Source organism: Pongo abelii, chromosome X (genome assembly GCF_028885655.2).
Source record: "Pongo abelii isolate AG06213 chromosome X, NHGRI_mPonAbe1-v2.0_pri, whole genome shotgun sequence".
Lineage (NCBI taxonomy): Eukaryota > Metazoa > Chordata > Mammalia > Primates > Hominidae > Pongo > Pongo abelii.
In genome coordinates, this window is record NC_072008.2 from 84,016,082 (window position 1) to 84,023,884 (window position 7,803).

Sequence of the window (7,803 nt, forward strand, 5' to 3'; positions counted from 1 at the left end):
TCTCTTCATTTGGTTGATTGTTTCCATTGCCGAGCAGAAGCTTTTTACCTTGATATTATCCCATTTGTGCATGTTTGCTTTGGTTGCCTGTGTTTTTTAGGTTTTACTCAAGAAATCTTTGCTCTGACCATTGTCCTGGAAAGTTTCCTTGAGAGTTTTCCCACTGTTTTCTTCTAGTAGTCTTATAGTTTCCGGTCTTAGATTTATGTTTGTAGTATATTTTGATTTTATTTTTGTATATGGCAAGAGATAGGGGTCTAGCATCATTCTTCTGCATATGGATATCCAGTTTTCCTAGTAACATTCATTGAAGAGACTATTCTTTCCCCAGTGTATATTACTGGCACCTTTGTCAAAATTGGGTTAACTGTAAATGCATGGATTTATTTCTGGGTTCTCTATTTTGTTTTATTGTTCTGTGTTTCTTTATTATACCACTGCCATGCTATTTTGATTATTATAGCTTTGTAATACATTGTGAAAACAAGGAGTGTAATGCTGTTAACTTTGTTCTTTGGGCCTAGAATTTTTTATTTTAACTCTTTGGGGTCTTTGGGGGTTTCATATGAATTTTAGGATTTTTTTTTTCTATTTCTGTGAAGAATGTCATTGGTGTTTTCATAGGGATTACACTGAATCTTTAGATTGCTTTGGATAGTATGGAATACGTCTCTTTTTTACTTTGTGTAGCTCTTGCTTTTTTCTTTTTTTTAAATTATACTTTAAGTTCTGGTATACATGTGTAGAATGTACAGGTTTGTTCCATAGGTATACATGTGCCATGGTGGTTTGCTGCACCCATTAACCTGTCAATTACATTAGGTATTTCTCCTAATGCTAGCCTTCTCTTAGCCCCCCACCCCCTGACAGGCCCCGGTGTGTGATGCTCCCCTCCCTGTGTCCGTGTGTTCTCATTGTTCAACCCCCACTTATGAGTGAGAATATGTGGTGTTTGGTTTTCTGTTCCTATTTTAGTTTGCTGAGAATGATGGTTTCCTGCTTCATCTATGTCCCTGCAAAGGACATGAACTCATCCTTTTTTATAGTTGCATAGTATTCCATGGTGTATATGTGCCACATTTTCTTTATCTCGTCTATCATTGATGGGCATTTGGGTTAAGTCTTTGCTATTGTGAATAGTGCTGCAATAAACATATGTGTGCATGTATCTTTATTGTAGAATGATTTATAATCCTTTGGGTATATACTCAGTAATGGGATTGCTGGTTCAAATGGTATTTCTGGTTCTAGATCCTTGAGGAATCTCCACACAAATTAGTTCCACAATGGTTGAAGTAATTTGCACTCCCACCAACAGTGTAAAAGCATTCCTATTTCTCCACATCCTCTCCAACATGTATTGTTTCCTGACTTTTTAATGATCACCATTCTAACTGGCATGAGAAGGTATCTCATTGTGGTTTTCATTTTCATTTCTCTAATGACCAGTGATGATGAGCTTTTTTTCATATGTTTGTTGGCCAAATAAATGTCTTCTTTTGAGAAGTATCTGTTCATATCTTTCACCCAAATTTTGGTGGGGTTGTTTTTTTCTTGTAAATTTGTTTAAGTTCCCTGTAGATTATGGTTATTACCACTTTGTCAGATGGATAGATTGCAAAAATTTTCTCCCATTCTGTAGGTTGCTTGTTCACTCTGAAGAGAGTTTCTTTTGCCGTGCAGAAGCTCTTTAATTTAATTAGATCCCATTTGTCAGTTTTGGCTTTTGTTGTCATTGCTTTTGGTGTTTTAGTCATGAAGTTTTTGCCCATGCCTATATCCTGAAAAGTATTGCCTAGGTTTTCTTCTAGGGGCATTATGGTTTTAGGTTTTACATTGAGGTCTTTAATCCATCTTGAGTTAATTTTTGTATAAGGTATAAGGAAGGGTCCAGTTTCAGTTTTCTGCATATGACTAGCCAGTTTTCCCAACATCATTTATTAAATAGGGAATCCTGTCCCCATGGTTTGTTTTTGTCAGGTTTGTTGAAGATCAGATGATTGTAGATGTGTGGCATTACTTCTGAGGCCTCTGTTCTATTCCATTTGTCTATATATTTGTTTTGGCATCGGTAACTGCTGTTTTGGTTACTGTAGCTTTGTAGTATAGTTTGAAGTCAGGTAGTATGATGCCTCTAGCTTTGTTCTTTTTGCTTAGAATTGTCCTGGCTAAATGGGCTCTTTTTTGGTTCCTTAGGAAATTTAAAGTTGTTTTTTCTAATTCTGAGATGAAAGTCAATGGTAGCTTGATGGGAATGTCATTGAATCTATAAATTAGTTTGGGCGGTATGGCCATTTTCATGATATTGATTTTTCCTATCCATGAATATGTAATGTTTTTCCATTTGTTTGTGTCCTCTCATTTCTTTGAGCAGTGGTTTGTAGTTCTCCTTGAAGAGGTCATTCACATCCCTTGTAAGTTGCATTCCTAGGTATTTTATTCTTTTTGCAGCAATTGTGAGTGGGAGTTTACTCATGATTTGGCTATTTGTCTATTATTGGTGTATGGGAATGCTTGTTGTATTTGCACATTAATTTTGTATCCTGAAAGTTTGCTGAAGTTGCTTAGCAGCTTAAGGAGATTTTGGCTGAGATGATGGAGTTTTCTAAATACACAATCATGTCATCTGCAAACAGACAATTTGACATCCTCTCTTCCTATTTGGATAACCTTTATTTATTTCTCTTGCATGACTACCCTGGCCAGAACTTCCAATACTATGTTGAACAGGAGTGGTGAGAGAGGGCATCCTTGTCTTGTGCCGGTTTTCAAGAAAAATGCTTCCAGTTTTTGCCCATTTAGTATGATATTTGCTGTGGGTTTGTCATAAATAGCTCTTATTATTTTTAGATGTGTTCCATCAATAACTAATTTATTCAGAGTTTTTAGCATGAAGGGGTGTTGAATTTTATCGAAGACCTTTTCTGCATCTATTGAGATAATCATGTGGTTTTTGTCATTGGTTCTGTTTATGTGATGGATTACGTTTATTGATTTGGGTATGTTGAAACAGCCTTGCATCCCAAGGATGAAGGCTACTTGATCATGGTGGACAAGCTTTTTGATGTGCTGCTGGAATTGGTTTGCCAGTATTTTATTGAGGTTTTTTGCATCAATGTTCAACAGGGATATTGGCCTGAAATTTTTTTTGTTGTAACAACAACAACAAAATACAGTGTCTCTGCCAGATTTTGGTATCAGAATGATGCTCATCTCATAAAATGAACAGTTTTCTGTTGAGATTAGTAGTGATAGTAACAAATGTGATGTATTTGTGATACTGTATGGTAAACTTTGTCAACATTTGCATAACTCAGTGAACCAATATTCTCCAAAAGACCAAAGCATGTTGTTATCAATAATGCACACTTAAGGGATCATTCAACGTACAATATAGACAAATGAATTATATTGAAATAGAGTAGAAAATGTTCATCAGTATGTTTTCAGAATCCACATTGCTATTTTCCTGTAAAAAGCTACTACTTATCTAATTTTGGTGTGGTATGAAAGAAAAATTTGTACGTTTTTCTGAAAAAGGCTATTAAAACACTCCTCCCTTTTTTTTATCCACTTACCCATGTGAGGCCAGATTATTCCCAACATTACAACTAAAACAACGTATTACAACAGAATGAATGCAAAACAAGATATGAGAATCCAACTATTTTCTGTTCAGCCAGAGATTAAAGAAGTTAGCAAAAATGTAAAACAATGTCACTCTTCTTTTATTTTAGTAAATTTGTTATATTTTATAAAATAAGTTATTTTTATTAACGTGTAACAAATTTATTATTTTAATAAATATATGAAGTTTTTTTAAAAATTGACATCAATGCCTAATATGGTAAATATCAATAGATATAACCCACATAAACAAAAGCTCTCTGAGATCCTAAATAATTTTTAAGAGTGTAAATTGCTCTGAGACCAAAAAGTTTACTTATTTGAGGAATGCTGATTTGGACAATCTTTCATTGCTTGTCAGTGCCTAAAATTGCAGACAGTTAGAATCTAATCTTCTGTGTTTGTAGTGCCCTCTTCCTAAATACTTTTCTCTGTTTTAGTATGAAGAGCTTACTCTGGTCACTTTATTTTGTAAGAACAGGAACCCAGAGGGTCTGGAAGCATACCATATCCTTGAGAAGAATGCTGAACAAAAAGGCTAGTAAAGGAAGATAGGGTGCAAATATAGTCTTCATCTATTCCACTGTTTTCCCAATGATCAATCCTGGTGACACATATGAAAGTTAATAAGTCTCATAGCACAATGCCTGAAGTGTGAAACTGAGACAAGAGATCCCATTCTTTGCCTCATTCCTTGGCCTCTTGCTCATTGTTTATGGCTTTGACTAAATGGGCATCAAAGAGATCACCTAGAATTTATTGAAATCTCATTTTTCTGGTTAATACACAGTACATTGACCCAAATGGCCAGTTATTTGGCTGAATAAAATCTTATGAAAATTTTCTGAAACACAATTCATTAAAAATTTATATTATGTGAATTATTTTCCTTGTCAAGACTATAGATTCTTCACAGGGGCCCTCAAGAACTGGCCAAGTGGTAAACTTGTCTCCAAAACAAGCCTCTGGGTTCAGAAAAAAGAACCTCTCTTCCAGCTACAAAGTATGTTTTTCTCACTGAAAGAAGATATACTTCATCATATGACTCAAAAAAAGTCTTAATGGAAAATATGCAAAAAATGAACCCCTTGAAAGATTTATTTATTCCTATTCATGAAAATTCATTTCCTCTTTCATTTTACTGATTACAGTTTTAAGAGCTCTTTGAGAAAAATATTTTTTTGGAAACTACCCTCTATCTTCATTCTTACAGTCATTGTCCCAATCCAGGCTCTAATTACCTCAAATGTAATGGTCTATTCTCTAAAAGAGATCTTCACCTCCTGTTTTGCCCCCTCCTGCAATCCATTCTATATACTATTATCTCCATGATCATTCAAAGAATAATAGAAAGGAAGCAGGCTGTTGAGCAAGGCACATATGAGTTTGAATCTTGCCTCTCCCACTTCCTTGTTTACAATCTTTGAGAAGTTAATTAATTTCTCTGTGCTTGAATTCATTAATGCAGAAAATGGGAGATAATATTAGTCCCTACTCCATAGGATTGTTTGATTAATTAAATTAGATGATGTGGGCGAATTGCCTAGAATGGTGACAGGACATGGAAAGTACTCAGTAACTAATAATTTTATTTTCCCTCCTCTGACTCTGTTTATATCCTTTCAATTACTTCTTGTATTCCATGGCTTCTATACTCTAAGACATTTATGTAGAACTCCATCCTCCAAGCTTCTTTCCCTCTGTTTCCAGCATGCCTTATGGGTCAGACAAAATCTGGTCCTCACTCTCACACAAACAGTACATGTTTATCCTACATGTTTATTCTCCATTCATGTCCTCGGCAATATTCTTTCTCTCTCCTGGAATCTCTTGCATTCTCTACTCTCTTTAAATTTTCTAAACTGCAGACACTCAAATGTTTCTCCACAGATTTTGTTATTTGCATATCCTCTATAGTTTTGTGGGGTTTTTGTGTAGTTTTTTGTGAATAATCACAGTATTTAAAATTTAGTTATCTACTTTAGCCTCCTCTTAAGAAATATTATCTAAGAAATCATATATTTGTATGGCTAATTTTATTATATTTTAAAGATTTAAAATAAATGTATAGCTTTAAATTTTTAAGCTTTTCTTTGTACCACCTAAAATACAAAAACCTTGGTATGTCTCCATTAGGACATTTTATTCTCTGGGAAACACTGCTTAAAGCAAAACTTGCCCATTAAAAAAGGACCAGAAAACCTTCTCCAACAGGTTTAGCCCATGGTTAATTTATCTTCTTAATTTCCATACAATTTAACAGTCAAGTACATACTATGCTACATTTTCTAACTATTTTATGAATAATTAACTTGTCACATAAACTGTAGACTCTTGGAGGATAGGAAACATATTTTTTGTTTCCCAAACCCAGCCTTCCTCCACAGCTTTGGAGAGATTTCTCATTGTTGTAGTTCATTAAGTATTTGTTAAATGATTAGTTTTCAAAAATGCATAGGAATGCTCTGCAGATATATAATCAGACATGGAAAACTCTTGAAGGTATTTTACCTAAAGCAATTTAGTTTCACTAGTTCTAATTTAAAAATAATTGAGGTTCACAGTTCACTCTGTCCTTTATTTTTCACTTTTGGATTCCACTAATGTTCCAGAAAGGACTGAAAGTTGTTTCAAAGGAAGAATGTTATAAGAAGATAATATAAGTTAAAGTGGATAAAAAATAATAATGACAAAATTGGCGAAGACATAAAAATTGAGATATGATAAAAATGAATCCCACAAAGCACACCATAAAAAACCTCCACACTTGCTACCAGTAGATTCTATGTTGGTTCATGATTTTTAATCAGACTTTATAAAAAGAGACACATGACCAGTTACAAAGTCAGTATTTATAAAAACAAAATTTAACCATTTGCTTAGGAAAAAACCTAGCTTCTCCTCATACTAAATCATATAGAGCTCCAAGGTTACCTAGGAAACACAATATATGGTAATGAATAACATTCTCAACAATAGCTATCACTCCTCATTTATTGATACTGTTAGAGAGAATTAAAAGCCTCTGAAGCACCAAATCATAAACTTTCCCCAGCCTATGGAAGACATAATTCATCATTTAAAGTAAACTTTGATGACATACATAAGAATAAGGAAAGAATTTAGAACTATTGGTAAAATAGTACAACTGCACTACTTTTAAGAATCTTATAATTAGGGTACTTATTACTTGGTTTTAGTTTATAATGATTTGTAGACCATAAGTCGTACCTAGTAACAAAAAGGCTTTCTTCTAAAAGTTAATTGGAGATGACTGTTAGGTTATCAGCTTGCTTTGTTTCTCCACAGATTTGTTCATTATAATTATATTAGTTTGTTTTCATGCTGCTGATAAAGACATATCTGAGACTGGGAAGAAAAAGAGGTTTAATTGGACTTAACAGTCCCATATGGCTGGGGAGGCCTCAGAATCATGGTGGGAGGCAAAAGTCACTTCTTACATGGCGGTGGCAAGAGAAAATGAGAAAGATGCAAAAGCAGAAACCCCTTATAAAACCATCAGATTTCATGAGACTTATTAACTACCAGGAGAACAGTATAGAGGAAACTGCCCCCATGATTCCAATGATCTGCCATCAAGTCCCTCCCACAACACGTGGGAATTATGGGAGTACAATTCAAGATGAGATTTGGGAAGGGATACAGAGCCAAACCATATCAATAATTAACACTCAAAATTTACCTGAGTTAAAATTTTTCATTTGAATTGGGACACTGACTTCTGGTTTTATTTTTCTTCCCTTTTTAGTGTCAGTGACAGAAGAGGCTGTTTGCGTGCAAGACAGAAATGAAGTAAACTGGTAGGCTTCCTTCTCGCAATGTGAAGGTTTTGTCTGTGAAATAAAGTTGGGATGTGGTGATGATAGTCAATTGTAAGAAAAAGATTTCTTGTATTTCTGGATCCCAGGATTTGCCTTCAAAGCTCAACACGTCTGGAAATTCTTTGTTTGTTCAGAGAAGAATCTTACCCTAGGAAAACTGGCTCCCACTAACCATAGTGAGGAACAGAACTGCCAAATGGACTGAGGTGTGTGTTGGCCTGTCAGTGTATTCTCTTTTCAGTAGGGATGCCAATTCAGAAACCTAAATTAACAAAAGATAGGAGCTGAATAAACATTTGAAATCAAAATTAAGAAGGGGATTGAAAGGCTAAAC